We start from the raw sequence: 19632 nt of genomic DNA, 5'->3' as shown, positions 1-19632 counted from the left end.
GTTTTTTGATGGGGATTGGCAAGGATCTATGCTGGTAGTGACTAGGGGGTCTGCAATTTACTAACACCAGTGACAACACCAGCCTTCCCCAAACTACTGGATCACTCACATTTCCCAGTCAAAACAAGGCAGAAGAATTTGTGCATGTGTGGACATGGGAACAGTGTGTGGACAGAAATCCATATAACTTCCCTGCTTGTAAAATAAACAACACACCCCCAGTGTCTTTTAAGGACAGTGATGTTGAAATGCATGACAAAATGTCTTCCAAACCTAAGATGGATTTTTTTCTATACACATCAAAGGAAACTCTTGTTAAGGGATATTTAACCAGAGAGTTATAAAAGATCCTAGAAAGTGAAGAAACAAAGAAGTTATAAGAATGTTTTGCCCTAAATTGAGCCAATGTTCTATGTCCTCATAAAATTAGCTTACTTGGTAACATGAAATCCCAGAAACCAATTCTTCGCTTTTTTATTCTTGTTTGGGATTTACATGTAGGGATACATTTTCACACACAAAAGATAAAAGAGTTTTCTTTGGGCAGATGGATTCCAAGAGCTATCACACCCCTTTAATCCCAGTTCACTGTGTTATATTTGTTTCATATAGAATATTATTCCTCCAATAAACGGGTCACTAGGAAAGAAAAAAAAAATAATAATAAAAAATCACCATAGAATTGCACGTACAGCATTCATTTAAGCTTTGTCATATATTTCTGTCAACATTTATGAAATTCAGAAGTCTGGAGTGACAGAGACAGTAGCTAGCTTGGAGTTTTTTTTTTTAATTAATACCTCCGGTAATCTTTTTCTCATCTACTCTGTGAAATACAGGGGGGAGAGAGAGAGAGAGAGAGAGAGAGAGAGAGAGGGAGACTGTGCTGACAGCATCAGAAGGCTTTGTCAGAGAGTCAAGACAGATGAACCTACAGTTAAGATACTTGGGAGCAAGCCTGATGATTTTCCAGGGCAGATGGTTGACTGCAAGTTCATATCATCCCTGTCAGAACTTGACATGAGGTTTAAAGTACAGAATGACTGAGTTATCTAACAGAAAGGTTTTAGTGAACCTTGAAGCAGGAAAGGCAAATAATTACAGTAAAAAGGTATCCAGTACAGTATGAAATATCTACAAGACTTCATGTGTCTCAGCTATGGAGAGATTCCCCTTTTCTTTAACAAGGCAATTAAGGCACTGCACAGTCATTGTGCCATGAGGAGTTGTGTAGGTATTGAGCACTGCAGAAGTCAACACATGAAATCATTAGGGAAATGTTTTCTTATGAAAATTCCATTCTCCCTCTCTTCTCTAAACAAAGCTGAGAAATGTCCAGATCCAGCCACTGCCCTACATATACCCAGTCTCTCTGCCTGGGTAAATTGTTTAAAGTGTCCTACATAGGGGATGTGAAAATTTGCTATGAATCAGACCCTGAAAATCTGACAGTAAATCCCATGCTGAAATCCTAGAGAGAGAGTGGAAAAGATTTCTGGAGAATAACTGGGAATCTGCCAAGAATTTTTAAGAACTTGAATGTCTTGGGAGAACATATAAAAACAACCTCATGATTCAGCTAACCAAGGTACTGAAATGAGTTCCCAAAGGCAGGGATCAGCACTTTGAATGTATGTGGGTGCTTCTTTTAATTCCTTTGTTTCGTTTTCCTTCTGTCCTTTTCCCAGTTCCTTCCTCCTTTGAACTTAGGAAGGTAGGCTTTAAAAGTTACTTTTTCTTTTCACCCAGCCAGCAGGGAAGGGTCATAAGTAGGGCAGCCAGTTCCTTCTTTGAAAGCTGCATGACTGTTCTACTTTAGATACACATCCTCCTGCCTAAGCCCCAGCACAGTGTGAGCCCTATCACAAATTTATAAGCTCCAGTTCTGTCCTGTACACTATCTAGTCCAGACATGTAACAGTCATCTTAATTATAACTCAAATGCAGAAAGCATGCCATCATCATCTTTCATGATTAAAACAGGGCAAAGCATCCATAGCAATGTCTTATAAGATGATATTTAATCTCCAGCACACAAAAGACCACTATTGCACTACTTAAAAATGCTCATATGCGCTGTCTGTTCTGGAATAGGGATCTCTCCATTTCGAAGAAGCCTGTCTGAAGCCTGACCTCCATGAATAATGAACTCTTTAAGAACTTCAAGAAGAATCCTCAAAGAGATCAATCAAGTCAGACCAAAGGGAATGACAAGAATACAAGATTAAAGAAAAGTCTCTGATATACTCTTGACAAAGTTGATTTGAGCACCTAGAAGTTTAACAGATTTAACTAACAGCGGCTAAAGCTAACTCAGGCTTCAGAGCTCACATGATCCTTGTATTATACATACATGTGAGCAGTCTCAGTTCATCTGGACTTTCTAAAGTATGCTGTTTTTGGCTGTTAGTTAGGAAAGCATAGCCATTAAAACCATATTGGTTCTCAGAGTTATAAGGGAAATAACATGTTTTAATCAACAAAGAGAGTGCTGCTAGGAACAAGAAAGCATCAGTCATTGGCTATATCTGACTAGCAACTGAATTCACACAACATGATCTCGTAATCAACTGAAGCACACACTGTTGACATCTCTACCCTGTATGTAGTTCCCAGGTTTTGCTTCAGACTTAATCTGATCTCATGAACCAAGTGACTCTTCGTTATACATGGTACAACTCTGCCAAAATGACTAGTCCTTGGTTTAATACCATTTGGTTGTAGTGCATCTGATAAGCATTTGGAGCAAGGCTTCAGTTTGTCTTCTTAAAAACATTTGGTTCAAACATAATAAAATTAAAAGATTTCAGAAGAGCCACATAATTACAAGTTTCTCCTTTTACAGGTGATAACAAGAAAATATAGAAATCACCATGTCAACCTGTGCATGTTTGATATTGGGGCATTTTAACAAGGGGAATAGAACATCAGCGCAAAAGACAATGTTACATCATCAGGAGTGGCAACATATTCCACCAGTTTTGATATAGAAAGTGAAAGATGTATAATAAGACAAGAAATTCTGTTTAGGAATAATATAGGACAACAATAAGAATCCTTTAAAGTCTGACTGCTCTTCAAAAGAAAACTTGACCAAGGCTGACACTGAATGAATGAAGAGGTCCCAGCTGTTCACTGGATAGAGTGATTCCAGTAGGATGGAGAATCCTCAGCTGTCATGAAGAAGCCAGTAGACAACCCCTTTATTATTAAATAAATCAGAAAAGAAAAAAAAAAAAAAAAAGTTTGTTCCTAAAAAGTATATATATATATTTTTTCCCTGAGGCAATTTATCTCAGGTATGGCAAGCAATTAAATAATCCAAAATTCTGAGTAAGAAGGAAAGCCCAGCATCTGGAAATCCCACTGTTTTATTACTGTTCCAAGGAATGAGGGAATATAGTCAAAAGACTTAAGATAACGACATCATCCATATACACTTGTAAGCTCTCTTATGATCAGCAAGAAGTATATTCCTAGGCCTTGCATCACAAATCTCTAGTTCATTTATAACTTGTGTCTAATGCTTAAACTCTGGCTCTTCAAAAATACTGAGCCAGCCGTCAAGAACAGAATTTAGCGTTGTGCCAGAAATAAAGAAAAAATATCCATGACTCAATGTCCCCAGACAAAGCAATTTTGAGTAACGCTGACATTACACCCCAGGAACCAACTGTAAACAAAACGTTCCACCAGCCATGTGATGGGCTTAGTATACAGTTAGTTGTAAAGTGAGGACATACCATAAAGCATGTGAAAAATAAGCCTCCCCACTAGACGTAACAGCTCCACAGAACTAACCAAGAAAGGGCTATGCACCAGTTCTACTAATTTCAGGATCAGAAAACAAAGGTCTTAAAACTACACCATTGTTACCATCCAGAGCGCATTTCGTCAAAAAGAACTGGCCTTCTGTTAGTGGAAAGACAAATAAACTTCAGATTGGTCATGAATAATTCTACGATCAAATTTCTGCTTTATAAACAAAATGGTTAATTTCAGTTGCATCTTTCCTCATTTGAGAAGAACAACACTTCACCCAAGAAGAGTGCATGAAGGAGCACATATTTAACATCTTTTACACATACAAATAACCCCACAAGTGAAAATTGGACCATTTGCAGACTTTAGATAATGCACAAATTAAAACACTTAACTGATCAAGGTTTCAGTTTGCTGAACTAGACTTCTCAACCAGCAGCAAATGAGGCTGAAGTAAAAACAAGAAGTTTCTCTTATCTGTAGCATGAAGTGTCAGATTTTACTTTTATTTTTTTATGTATAGAAGGGCTGCATTTCATAAGCCCAGCATCAAATATTGGTGTTAAAAAAAAAAAAAACAAAAAACAAAAACAAAAACATAGCCAGTCTCATACTTTTCTCTTTTATACTTGCATAAAGAATTGAATACAAAGAAGTTTTACTGCCACCTGCAATCATTAATATTGGCACAGAAGAACATTTATTACAAGAACAGAATTTAGCATTGAACTTTCATGTGAACAAACCTACTGAACTCCAAGCCTCACCATAAAAAAAAATAACACTATTCTGCAATATCCAGTGCCTACATTTTGTACTTTCATAGTCTCCTCTGAGTACCTTTTCAATTGTTGATTCAAAGAGGAAAAAAAAAAAAAAAAAAGAGACGCATAGGCAGAATGTTCTTTCTTTCCCCTCTATTGATGTGAATTTTTGACTACTTTTAGTGTGCTCAACTGAAGTCTTCTTCACTGACTTACTAGGCGAAAGGCTCTTCCCTGGAAGTTCTCTATAGACAGGATTCTCACTGACACCAGCAGGAGTTCCTTGTGTGACACTATTTACATTTTCGACCCTATCAAGAATTCTTGAAGAGACAGCAGAAAATAGACCATGCTACCATGCTGGTACTGTACCTATCCAGCAATGATTTCAAAGCTAGTTGCTTGTCAATTTAGTTCTGGTGAAGAAATACCAACAATAGTATTTCTAGTACCTTAAAGCAACACATAAATTCATATATTGGGATCTCAAAATTAGTTCTATTAATAGACACTGCTATTGCATGATCACTGAAACTGGCTTTCCAGTTTTGGATATGTGTAAAAAGGCAAGTTATTCCCTTATTCTACTGAAGTACTCATATCAATAATGAAAATCTTCTGTAATTCATCCACCCTTCAGTGACAAATAGATCAGTGGGGTCTGATAACTGTGACAGGCAACAGACACCATCTCCACAAATGCCGGTGGAAAGCTACAGATTGTGACTTCAGTAAGACCTTTATCAATCTTCTACTAAACCACTGTATTCCACAGAGAATACAGCCTAGATGAAATTACTCTGAGAAGGGTGCACAGTTAGCTGGAAGATGTATTTAAAATGTGGTTATCAGCATTCACAGTAAAATAGGAAATATTTTTTAAACATAGCATACTGAAGTCCTTAGTATTATAAAGTTTCATTAAGGACTTGGACAATGGAAGAATATATTTGTGACCTGGAATGAAAAAGCTCTTCACCCATCGGAGCAATACTCCGAAATACAGACAGATCAGCAAAGAGTGGTGCAAACTCCTGCACTTAAAGCAGAATTAACAACTCTATAAATATAATACAAGGAAAACCCAGCAAATCAGAGACTTTGCAGAAAAGGATCTGGGGAGATTCCGAACTACATATGAGTCAGCAAAGTCAGGCTGTTTCAAAAATACCATACACTGATAAAGATGTAAAAATAGGAGCATTTTAAGAAAGGCAGCCTTAGGAACACTCTCACTTTTCCTAGCCCCAGAGCTGGTCACTGTGTCAGCTGTAGGATCACTGTTCCAGCAGGATGACAGCCTCTGAAGGAGTGTCCAGCAGAGAAGGACCTGGACTGTATAGAAAGAATTGGACCATTTAGTCTACATAAGAGGGCTCTCTAGAGGAACATCATGACTGTTTTTAATTATGGCAAAGTCTCACACAGAAGAATCAACTGTTCTCTTTACTCACCAAAAGTAGGACAAAACAATAGGTTTAAATGCAGCTGGGGAAATGCATAATAAACATGGGGAAAATGTTTCTAAGGAGTGGGTTTTTTCACTTTTATGTTATGTTTTAAATAAGGTTAGAGAAATAAGAGTGAGAACGCTATAACATCATTCCTTAGGGTTTGGGATAACAGAAAGATCTGGTTTTTTTTGATGTTATTTCTCTGAGTCTATGAGAACAGAATTTCCTCTGCATCTTTTGTCAGAAGAGTTGTAGAAGAGCTCCTCTACTAATCTTAGAAAAAGCTATGATAAGAACTTGCAGACAGGAAGTTTCTCCTGAGTCTTTGACAGACTGTGTGTGCATGCATGTGTGTGTGTGCACATGTGTGCACTCACATATGTAACTTTCTGCATAAGCATGTACACACATTTGCATGTGTGTACATGTGCAAGTCTGTGTTTATATACATTCTTCAGTGAATATGATGCTCTTAACTATGTGAAATTTAGTTTAAAAAAATATATATATTTCCCTCCATTGAGCCTCAGTAGTGTAAAAGGTTGGAGCACGTAGCACGTAGCACATAGGGTAACTGCTGTTCAGGGATGCTTTAGTACTGGTATTCTTGCCCAGGATTTTCTGTTCTTCTCTTATTTTTGTCTTATTTACATCTACATGCAATACTGACTTGAGCAAAATGACAGCACTATAAAACTGGCTTGAGGAGAGAAACAGATCTTTGTATGATTATAGTAATATATGGAGCGCTATTGATCTGAAGATTTGTTCCACACGGATGAGTAAGAGTATTCAACAAGCATGTTTAATGAGACTTGCACATAATAGCCTAATGATGGAACAAGAATATAAAACAAAATAAACATCCAAGCAATGCAGACTATATCTAAACCTGGTGAATGAAGGAGACAATTATCCCCAGCATTCAGACCAAATGGTTTTCATTTACACTTGGCAGCTCCTTTTCTCCATTTTGGAACATCTAGGCGAAGGTTTCCTCAGTATTGCATTCCCACTCAATAGTTTCAGTGCTCTGGGTGGCTGTCCCATGAAAAGCTAATCAACTATGCGCATTTCACTTAATCATAACAATACATCACCTCTGTTCATGACCACACAGCCCAAAGAGTGGCAGCACACAAGAAATCTGAGAGCCCACTGAAGTTAGAAAGGAAGACATGAAGGAAGTTAGGTAATTTTGTTATAAGAACAAAGTTACTTAATTAAATCCCTTTAAAAGCTTATGAGACGGTCTGAAGAGGCCAGAAAGTAAAGTTTTCCCCAAATGGAACATAGCAGAGGCCAACCGTATTACTTGCAGGAAGGAGGGAATGGGAATTTACCCTAAAAAGATTTGGCTGCTTCCAACAATGAAGAAAATAATTTGTAATATTAAAAAATCATAGTGATGTTTTCTTTTTGTAAAGGCCCCCACTCAGTGGAATCGTGGCATGCCTTCATTGTTTCTTCTACAAAGTTACAACTTGAGGGATGGAGGGAGGAGAAGGAAAATCCAAGCTTACACAGGGTCATTAGAAACTTTAGATTCTGTCAGCCAAAAGTCTCTGAAGAATTTTTTCTGCATTAAATGTCCTTGAGGCTCTCACAGTTCCTAGTATCAACTCCTTCCTAGGCTGCACATGTGCCTCTCCTAGAGAGTGAGTGAATATGTTCCATTCCCTCAGAGCTCCCCAGACTCACTGGACTGCACATGTGCAACATAAATGAATACTCTCCAGCCCAAGGCTGCTGTGGCTGGCAAACCAAGGATTTTGCTGTAATGGCTGGAACTGTGACCAAGAACCTGTCTCTCCCCACCCCCCTCTCAGCAATCCCCCTGCTAGCAGCATGTGGCAGGAAACCATCTCATTCTAATGCGGAAAGGAAAGGAGGAAAAATTGAATAGTAAAACCAACGGAGTGGGGCACAAGAAAAAGAGGCATACAGATATGTCCAGGTAAATGTATTAGGAACTGGGAGAATGCTGGGGAGCAAAAGATGGAGAAAATCACTCTCATGAGGTAGGAGAGCTTGAGGCTAGAGAAGATGCCTGGCAAGGAAATGAGGACATGACAGAAACAGATTAGAAGAGAAAGAGAAAAAAAGGATCAAGTTGCTGTAAAGGAATTGAGCTCCAGAGCTAGAAGCGAAGCCCAGCCTCCAACTTTGTATGACCATTACAAATGCTAATATCAAGATATCTCATGTTTATCTGATAACCATTCTCACAGGACAACAACCTATAAACAAGTATTCCATTAACTCAAACAGCAGAAATCTGAGCAGTTCACCTAAACCATTATGATTAACCACTCCAGAAGACCATTGGTCTCATTTTCAAAACAAGGAGAAATAACACATAAACACAAAGAATACTCAATGACTACTGTAGAATTTGCAAAGTCAAAGAGTTAGGAAAAAGGATATGCTAGAATAAAGGTTAGATATAAACTATCTTGTATAAGCACTTAATGTAGATGCATTAGGAGATAGATCTATAAAGTTTGCAGATGGCCCTTGTCTTTATCATGAATCTCTATGCATCAAATCTGAACTAACATGGTAGTATTTATTTATTTTATTTTATTTTATTTTATTTTATTTTATTTTATTTTATTTTATTTTATTTTATTTTGTTTTATTTTATTTATTTTATTTTATTTTATTTTATTTTATTTTATTTTATTTTATTTTATTTATTTTATTTTATTTTATTTTATTTTATTTTATTTATTTTATTTTATTTTATTTTATTTTATTTTATTTTATTTTATTTTATTTTATTTTATTTTATTTTATCTGGATTACTCTTCTCCTGTACTTCTGTTCTTTCTTTTCTGCAGTCTATATTCTTGCAGCAAGTGAAGAGGAGGAGAGGCAGAATTTTAAGAACAAATCCCTTCTCTTATAATAGTCCATATTAACTCCCAGAAAATAGTGTGTGCCTGTGCTTGTACTGCTGGACAAACAAAATAAGCCAGTTTCTGTTCTTTGGCTGAGACCAAGTGACAGCACAGTCCAGATCTACAGTGCTAACATCTCCTCCTCACCCCAAAACAGGCTGACCACATCTAAATTAGCTCTTTGGAACCAGCCTGGGTCCCCAGTTTGTGTCCAGATATTGACTGGGCAGTTATTCTTCAGCTTGAATAAAAAAAAAAAAAAAAAAAAAAAAAAAAGGGGGGGTAATAATTACACAGAATGGAGAACTTTAAGCTCATGTTTAATTCCATATACCTTCCCTGCTTTTTTAGTAGAAAAAGGGTAGTCAGAAAATTTAGAATTGCATGCAATAAATTTATGTTATGTAAATAAAAAACATCGTCAGGTATACATAGGGCATCTCCAGATCAGTTTTTTCCAAATAAATGTGCTTGAATTTAAAACTCCAGTGATATGCTTTTAGAACCATTTGTCCATGTGGTGTGTAATTCACATAGGGACACCAAACCATGCATAGAAAGTTGGTTTACAAATCCAGAAAGAGAGAAAATATATCTGAAGAAACAAAAGAAAGGAAGTAACTGTAGGACTGTAAATCTAAGCTCTCTTATGAAATAGCATTCAGGGTTTATGTGATAGCATTGAACAAAATGCATACGTTATGCGCATGTATCACTAATTCCTGAAATAATATGTGCAGTGTGACATATCATTCTGCAGAAAAGCAAACGGCAGGTAGTTTTTACAATGGTAAGATGAATTCACAGTATGGGATGTGTTGATTGCTCACGTCAGTCCCTTTGAAATTTTAAAGCAGCAGTAATGAGAGCTATAAATCTCTCCTAAGTATAATTAGATTACTATTTATACCTACTGTTGTTAAAACCAGCCTAAGAAATTACTTTTAGGGCACTATTACTGAAGAAATAATCTCTTTAAAACAATAATCACTAAGTTAAGTACAATTCATATACCCACTTTCTATAATGAGAATGTCTAATGTGAGTATTTAAGAATAATGAGTGTCTTTTCTTATTAAAAAGTTTGACAGTAGTATTTTCAGACTTTAAAGGGTTTTTTGTTGTTGTTGTTGTTATTTGTTTGCTTTCCAATGCTGTAATGCACTGAGATACAGTGCCGTCTCTCCCCAGAAGGTACCCAGTGAGGAGTAGAAGTTTTGTATTACTGAAAGCACAGGTTATGACTATGGTAGGGCCCTGTAGGGAGTATTATAACAGTGAGACAATTATGATCAACTGACAAGAACTAGAGTTATCTCAATAGACTTTTTATCTTTTAGGAACATATTAGGAATTCCAAAATATGGTAAATTTGTATTATCTGTTCCAGTAGTTCGCTCTCGCTGATTTACATTTTATTTCCCATGGGATCTGTCTTGACTGTTTTTTGTTTTGTTTTGTTTTACAGGAGACAAAAGTCATAGTAACATGCAGTCAGTAAAACTTGAAAGTGTCTAATATCACCTTCTGATTAAACAAATCTCAATAAAGACACACATATATATAATTCTAATGAGAGAGACAGAGAGAGAGACAGAGATCCTTAATCTCTATGTAAAAACATGGAGTATTTTTTCTTTGTCAGATTGTCCTGAGATGTAAGTGTTCATAGCCGGCTACATCACTGTCAAGCTCTGCAGGCTTTGGTCAGAAAACACTGATGCCCCTTAAAGCTCACTGATATTCTGCAGTGAGTACCTTCATTAAATACCAGCAATTGCATGAAGAACACTGACAACAGAAGCTGCTTTCAAACCTATGGCTGGAATAGCCCAGGCAGACAAAAGAACACTGCATTACAGTACTAAGATACAGACTGCATTAGTATATATCTTATGTTACAGGATCTAGAAACAAAAGAGACTGTGCCTCCCTTGGTGCATATAAACCTCGGTAGACTTTGTTTCCCATTTTACTAGTGAAGGTTTATAATCTTGTAGGTTGCTTCATGCAAAACAGATTTCTGAACTCAGCAGCCCTCAGAGAGGCTTTGCCCATGACCTCCTTATGTGAAGTCAGGGGCAAAACTGCCCCCAAGGTCTCAGAGCATTGTAAAATTAGCTCCCATATGGAACATCCTCCCTCTCTCTCAAGGAGTCACTTCATTTCTCCATTAATATTTTATTATATGGATCTCAGAAATGGAAAAAACATATGTTTGGAATGATATGCAGCAATAAGAACAGAACTCCAATTTTATGTAGTTTTCCATTGCATGATCCAGCTCATGTATTTAAAACAGTTTTATTCTCTTCCAGTTTTATTTTTCTATTAAAATCTTCATCAGAAGATTTTTTCTAATAGATGTATTTTAATTGTTAAGAGGCCTCTATTTAATTCTCTGTATATTGCAAAACAACTAGTCAAGTTTAACTTAAGAGTTTAAACATAATTACTAAGGTAATGTTATTCTCCCATAAGGCATAATCTAGTTTTCCTGTGCTATTATGCTTTCTATTAACTCAGAAATAGTCATAAAGTAATGTAAGCACATTGAGATTTTGATTTTGTTTACTTTGTTACGTATTTGTGATATTTAATGGAATGTGGCATTTCATCAATTTTTCTCAATTATAGGTTCCAATTAAACAGCTAGATCACCTATTCACTGTTTAGGATTTTTGAGGGGTAATAGGGAGTGAGTGGGTCCCTCACAGCATTGGTCTTGTTCTACATAATTGCTAATATGACTAAGCACTCTGCTTCTGCTCTCATGGATAATAGTGCTGCTGACTTCAGCGTCACAAGAATAGGTTTCACTTAACAGGCCCAAACACAAGTTCTGCTTAAGCATATAAGTAGATTTAATTTAAGTCGATTACATATAAATATTGAGCACAACTGTCATGCACATTTTAACAGAACTCTACCTCCCCTAGGTGCAAAGACCCCTCGAAACCACATTCATTAAAATAATCTACATAAAGTGCTTTGTATTTGCTTCTCTCTGTTTGCTAGAGACACCATGAATGGTACACAGGGCGGAGCATTACCAGACCTGAGCCTGTTATACACAGACCACACAGTGCTCCAAGTACTTAAAGGCCAGGAGTCAGGAGAGGAAGGACCAGTACAATCTTAAGATATTTCCTACTTCAGATTTGCTTTGACTCAGCTGCATACATCTGTTTGGCCACTGGTTATTTGTTGCCAGCTACCAGTAAACAACTATGCCCAAAGGGAAATTTATTCTAGTTAAAGATTGGCGTATGTCCTCATCAGCCAGGTTTTACAGCTCTTAAGCACAGCAAGAGAAACATTTATACTGAACTTGTTGCATAAGGACTTCAGACAGCAGGACAGTTATTTCTTGCATAAGCATTATATTTAGCTGGAGACAGCAGAGGCACATTAAGAGGGAAGAAGGAACCTCTCAAAATAAAATGTCTAGAAAATAAGATGAAAACATTGAAATGCTACACTCACAATTTAAAATCATTCATTCTTTTTCTGAAAATGTTCCCAAGGCTACAAAATGTTTTATGTGTCCTTTGAGTTTTGAACACCCTAAGTACAGTAGCATATGCCTGTACTGTTTAAACAAATCCTCCAAAGATTGGAATTGCCTTTTTTTTTTTTCCTTTTCTTCTTGTGTATGTGTATGTATAGAAGGGAATATTATTTATGACCATCTAAAGTCTGGCACAGCATTTTTGAATCAATGCCATTCAACACATCAATGCTACAGTTGTTCTATATTGAACTAATTGTTTTAACAACACAGGAAAGTTTGTTCTTAACTAACCTTTATATTTACATGTTCTACAGTTATAGTCTGCTGGGTAATGAGGTCCTACAGATGAATGTTTCAGCAGCACCTTTTACACTAATATTAAATATAATAATAATAAGAAGAAAAAAAATCACCACAAATATATACCAATTCAGGGACCTCCCAGTATTATTAAAGTGTCCAGGAAGTCTCAGTCTAGCTAAACTGATGTAGGATTTGAAGTGGTAAAACTAAGGAATGTAACTTCTCTAAAGAGAAACACTGTAGGAGATAGTAGAGAAGAAAGATTTCATAGAATTCAGAAATGAGTTGGCCAAAAATATTAAATATTAAAGTAGCTAAATAAAACGTAATATTTAAGCCACCACAAACTCAATGAGTTTATGTGGTGTTTCTATTCTGGAAGGCTAGTTTTTGAAATGAGGTGTCCTTGTGTCTGCACTTGCTTGTATCTCCTCAGCATCGCATTACATCATACCCAGTGACAATTTCTGGTGCTGATAGTTGAAAATAAACTCAGAAAAAAAGAAAAAAAAAATAATGAAAGACACCAGCTGATTAGAGTTTCATTTCTGAAAGGAAGAGCCATTTTTTCAACAAAGTCACATCAGTCACTCAGTTACTCAGTTCTTTTCTAAGAACGTTGCTACGGCCATGGGAAAGCTTATCATGGCTTTATAGGGAGATAGCTGGACCTGATGAAGGTGGATAAAGGGCTGGATACCTCCCCTCTCTCAGAATCAAAGAAGTTCATTCTCCCACTGCTAGTGTCAAGCAGATGGGACAGCAACTAAACAGCAAAGTCACTCCTACCCAGAGCCTTGCAGATATTTGGGGTCATACAGAGAGCAGAAGGGTTACATTTCAAGGTGCATTTTCTGCATTTACTTATTACTGTTACCTAAGTCTGTAGGACTTACCGCAAACCGAACAAGCAGCCAAACTGCCAGAAGTGTTTGGCCATGACTAAAACTGCTGATCTGTGTTGGATAATCCTCAGTCTTGCCCAGTTGCAACTAGTCTCAAAGCTTCCTATAGATGGGAAAAAAATCAACAGATCTAGCGAGTTCTTGTATGGAGAATGCTCACACAGCACTGAAGTACATTATTAATATCCCAGTGTTGTCCTCCTAAGAAAGCTGCGTTGCCAGGTATAAGATGTATAACCTTGTGATTTATTTTATACACTTATTGGCACGTATGGATATGTACATTTCTATGCGTTTCTGTGCACTTATTTCATTTTCTCACTTTAAAACAAAAACAAACAACAAAAAAATGGAAACATTTCCACATTATCATATTTTTCATCTAAGTTTTATCTCCAAATAGGCAAGTATTCTGACTACTCACTAGGTTGATATTGCTGACTTTGATACATACATGATAAATTGTAGCGGCAAGAAACAATAATATTAGGAGACTTCAAAAATGCATGTGTACAAGGACAAAAAGTCACATGAGGGCCTGGTGCTCAGACCAAAATTTTTAAACACTGCTAATGACACGTTCATGGATCTGCTGTAATGAGGAAACCAACAAGAGGGAATCAACAAGAGGAAACCCTTGAACCTGAGCAGTGCTTCAGGCACTTCTGAAACTATTACTCATCAAAGTAAAGTTTGTGGTTAAAACCAATTGTCAATGGGTTTTGAGCATCATTCCTCACAGAAATCTGAATACTGAGGCCAAAATCCTAGATCTATCTTCTCAAAACCATCAGAGTTGAAATTTAATCTACAAATCAATAATTTCTACAAAGGTTGAGCTGAGTGTTTCACAGTGGGATTAAAGCCCTCATAAAAACAGGCTCAAACTGCTATCACAGAAAATATCTGAATTCTACTGCAAGATCTAATCACAGTCCATCTCTAATTAAAAAAATAAATAAATAAAAAAGTAAAAAGTGATACAGGAAGTACAAAATGGGACCACATCCTATCGTTTCCACATGGAGGTTTCACTCTGGTGGGTTAATGATTTTAAACTAACACACCTCACCAAGGTTTGAAAGTAATAATTTATATGCATGTGTTTATGAAATGACAACAGTGATCTCAATTGTCTCTGTACTTCTCACTATTTTACTTCCAAGTCACATATATTTTTAATTGCCTAGCTTCTTTGTGTTATTTTTTACTATTCTTAGTCTAGAAAGTGTTATTGGATAAGCTTTATCACATTAATTGTTCTAATTTAGTATTGTGCTTTTTAGTAGAAAATCTAATTTGAAATGGCAAAGGGTTAATTATGAAATTTTCCAAGTGAACTTCCCAATGAAAGAAAAAGATATAGGCTAAAATCAGTAAAAGGCTAATTTTAGAATCTAATTTCTACTTCTTATCTTTCTTTATAAGGTACTCTTCTATTAACCCTACATATGGAGGAACATCTCTAAAATAAACATGCTTTTAATGTTCTGAATGCCATTCCAAATACAAGCAAAATGGAGCATTTGTTAAACAAGAACCCTAAGTAAGCTTTTATTTAATTCTATATATTTATACAGCTGATTAAACATGAGTATCTAAACACTTGCATGTGCTATTTTAATTATAAATAGATGTAATTGCATGTAACAAGTTCAATTCTCTCTTTTATAAAATCAGGCTTCTGAACTCTTCGGTTTTAATGTGGCTGTTTGTTTAATAATATCAGTTTCATGGATTATAATACTTTTGAGGATTTTATATTAGTATTTGGAACAGGATAGTTTTAGACAAACCAACATTATACAAGACAGCAAGCAAATCTCTGTTCCCAACAAACATGGATACAGGCACAAACACAGATCCTTGCTGGGAAATAAGGCCCAAACAAGAGTCTTTGCATTTGAAATTTGAACCCAAGACCTTACATTTTAGGAACATGCAGACACAGTGTCAGCTGGTGAGATTTGTTTTGATGAAAACTTTGCATTTAAAGAGGAGACTGTTTCAAAGATGGATCTTCAGCTTCCAAAAGAACAAAAATCCTATTCCTGCACTGACATGCCTAGTGGCTGCTGAGGTTTAAGCAGAAGATCCTCCCCTGCAACTGACCCTTGCAGAGGTATTTACCAAAACTTCAACAGCACACAAAGCAAAAAGCACATAAGAGATTATTTCAGCTAGTCTGCCTCTTTTCTCCCTAGTTCATCATATCTGGCAATTGCTCATTGGTTGCTATCTCAGCTGGCCTATTTTGTTTGTTCAGACTGAAAAAGGAAAAGCCCATCTTCTCAGGAGATTGCCAGTGCAATGTAACAATCTGCAGTGTTGACTTCTCATGAGATTTTCTAATTATAGCCAGATATTATGTCCCAGAAAGAAACACTAGCTTTCAAGGGCAGTAAATCTGTACAACAGGCCAGTACTCCTGCATTTATATGTCTAGTCTCACATACATCTGTAGACAATTAATTTGGTCAGCCATATCAACCTTACTCTTACAGGGGCCAGTGGGCCTCAGTACACGGGAATAAGACACGAGGGAACTAGCTTCATTTTCAACTTTGCCTATTCAACATATGAATTTGAGCAAATCAGTTTGAACAAATCAGCAATCTGTTCAATTCTCAGTGTGTTCCAATCCTACAACATGAAAATGGCATAACTTTCTGACATTTCTAAGGCACCCTCAGTTACTTGAATAAAAAGAGGCAGACATTAAAATTTGTTTTCAAATAAATTTCAAATAACTCTCAGGAGAATCTTCCAAAATCCACTGCATGACAATAGAAGTTGTACACTGAAATCATTCAGGCTTCTTTGCTGAAGTCAAAAAGTCACTTTTCCTGCCCACTGTGTTACCTATGCACATGTTTCTGATAAATTTCTCAAACCTCTGCAGTTTGATGGCAAGATTTCCTCACAAAACTCTCAAAAAGGCCATTTGTGCTCTGTGGCTATTAAATACATTCAGAGAGTCTACAACTGGCAAATGGAAACAAGGAAGATTGTTTTTCATAAATTAAATAAAATGAGAATCTTGTGTCATGTAGCTGCTACACAAATTGAATCTGTCACATGCTGCAGTTGTGCAACTGGGCATATGGACTTGCCTCTTCATTCAAGTTGTCAGCCCTCCATGAAATTGGTAAATAGATGGAACTCAGACTATACATTATTCTACTGCCTTTGCTTATTTATTTACAGGTTTAGGGGAAAAATGTAATTTTTTCAAAACTTACCTACTAATACATAGTATATGTGTTTATACACTGTAATTCTGCTGGTGAGAAATCTATTGGAACCCTTCTATTTCCCAGTATTTAAACTCTTTGCTGAACCCGGCTTGTAACTGCATCTTTTAACATCCATCTATGTATTTTACTCAAATGAAGGTACCTAACAATGCACAGTAGTTTGTTATGTCTGGCCTCTAGATGATGCTACAATGCTTTTATCTCTCTGGCATTTAGTAGTATGTTACACGCAAGCAACTTTGAACTGTACTCAAACCATTTGGTACAGTAGCTTAATAGCAAAAGAAATATGACTCTCTGTTTACAAAAAGCAGAAGCATAGAAGGACCAAGGCCTTTTTCTCTAGAAGGTTTCTACTGCAAGTGAGTTATATTAATAATAAAATAAAATATGTTATTAGATTTGTTTTCCTGCACTGCATAATAAAAACACAGTAACATCAAGAGTAGATCAAATTTAACTTTTGCTTAAATCTGTAGCAACAGTCCTCATAGTCCTCATCCTGCATCCTTAGTTTTCTCCAAGACCTTTCATTCCACTTTGATTTTCCTTGTGGTAAATATATATGGCTTACTGGCAGACAACCACTGGTAAAATGTGATGATTAACAAAAATTTTCCCAATTGCAGAATATAATCTCCTGGTGACGTAGGTTATCCTACTGAGAAAAAAAGTTCCTCTTGCTTTGAGTGCACTTGTTGCTAGCTGACTTTAAAACCATGCCTGAATAGACCTTGGCTGCTTCTTAATCCTTCTGCTTCCTGTTACTCAGTGATGACTTCCTGTCCACCTGCTGTCCAGATCCATGAAAGGATGCAGGAAGTCTACATTTATGGTTCCAAGAGTAAAAGTTGAAAACAAGAGTTGCAGGAAGGTCACCAGGAGAGATTATATATATATATATATATATACACACGTATATATAATGTTGTTATGTATTTATTTATTTAGAAAATCAGATGGAGTGAAGCAAACTAGTGACTTTTATCTCAGATGCTCTCCCATTTGGCATCCTGAGAAAAGTCTTAATATTGTTAGAAGAATGTGATGAAGTTCTGACAGGTACTTGAATCTTTACACTCTTACAAATGTACTACATTCTTTCCAAAACTTCAATCATGCAAAAATCAGTTGCACATTCTTTGTTTTAATTCTGAGAAAGGCAGCTACATTTTTTTAATTTTACATTTTTCACCTAATAGTTGCTAGTGATTATAAAGTAGTGACTAGCCAATGATAGCCGCACTGCCGTGTTCGTATCATGTTATACTACACTGTAATGCTGAGGCTCCAAACCTAAGTAAGTTACTTGGCAGTAAATGCAGCTGCACATGTATTAACCTTATGTATTTAACATATTAAGATTTCACAGATACTGCACTCCCAGTAAAGGATATATTCTTATTTCTTCAGGATGTGAAGCCAAAAAAATAATTAATTAGTGTGGTTGAATTTGTAGGTGATACCGTCTTCACATCCTGGAAGGATGTCCAAAGAACTGACCTGTTGGGAAGGCTGCCTTTGAACCTCACATCCAAGATGCGTAGAGAACCATCCCCACTTTGCCATGTAGCTTGTTACCTACTGCAAAGGCCAAGGGAATCTTGGCTTACACTCTTCCTCTTCTCAGTCCTGACTTTGTGTAGCACACTCCTCAATTAAAATATCTGTCAGATACACAAACAGGGACCCCTATAAAAAGGAGAAGAGAGTAAGATAATGAATTCCTCTTGTGCCCAAATGTGACTGTTCATACTTCAGTTTTATGAAAGAACAAATTGCATGGAGGGCATACTCAGCATCATTCAGTGGTCTGCAGCCAGATAAGTTAACGTAAACTGGGGAAGAGGAGGAAAGGAACTTCACATCTTTTTTTTTTTTTTTTTTACCCTCTAGTTTTTCACTCATAGCTGCTGTCAAAGACCTCAGCATTTGTGGGCCATAGATAAATATGTCATTGTCTACAGTTGTGTAGAAGATTATTTATGGGAGATGGGGGAAGGGAGTTCATATTTGCCTTGCTAGTGCATGAGGATGAGGTAATCAGTTCCTGTGTATAACTCAGGCAGCTTTTACGAGGCTAAAAAAAAAAAAAAAAAAAGCGAGAGAGAGACAGGCAAACAGAGAATATTATCTTATGCTTTCGCAGTCCACCTAAGTGTCACACAACAGTTTATCTGAACATATGGATCTACAGCTACACACAGTAGTTCATAGATCAGCAAGACAGCAGTCTCTTAAAAAGGAGGTGTGGAAAAAAATACCAAGAAAACCAGCAGCTGAAGAATAGTCATTGCTACAGTTTCTGACAGCTCTTCAGGCTGTAGAGAGCGTTTTTGATGACAGCCCCTTCAACATTAACCACTTCCATGTCTTGATTAGACAGTGATGGCACATCAAGTGAGGGGAGAATTCTTGCAGGCAGTGCTGAAACAGATGGCACTGCCACAGAACTCCTCCTGCCAGCTGCCTGGGAAGAAGCTCTCTGCCCTGCAATAAAAATGGCATGAGTTAGGTGGATTCCCATACCACTTACTCACACAAGAGGTACCTCAGGAGCAGTGGATGGAGCATGGCATAGGAACAAGCCAACCTGCAAGGGAGAGGCTCAAACATCCAGAGTCTAACAAGACTGAAGTCCCACATACTTACTGAAAGCCTGTGGCAGTTATATTCATTTTCTATTGGAAATACGAAAGGAAAACCTAGAAACTAATAACATATATCTCCAAAATTGAAACCTGGTTTAGAACCCAAAACAACAGGATTT

The 19632-nt window shown here is 36.7% G+C and overlaps 1 long non-coding RNA gene across 1 annotated transcript in view; it reads right to left on the bottom strand.

Annotated features, from left to right (window-relative positions):
* LOC308188791 overlaps positions 1–19347 on the bottom strand; it is a 30117-nt gene extending 10770 nt beyond the window's left edge. The window contains exons 1-2 of the long non-coding RNA XR_013945769.1: positions 18448–19347; positions 13597–13708 (exon numbers count right to left, since the gene is read on the bottom strand). This is a non-coding gene — a long non-coding RNA (uncharacterized lncRNA). The remainder of the gene's footprint in view (positions 1–13596; positions 13709–18447) is intronic.
* Positions 19348–19632: the final 285 nt, after the last annotated feature.

Source organism: Anser brachyrhynchus (assembly GCF_964034855.1).
Source record: "Anser brachyrhynchus genome assembly, chromosome: 2".
Taxonomy (NCBI): Eukaryota; Metazoa; Chordata; class Aves; order Anseriformes; family Anatidae; genus Anser; species Anser brachyrhynchus.
This window is presented reverse-complemented; position numbering and strand designations above follow the sequence as displayed.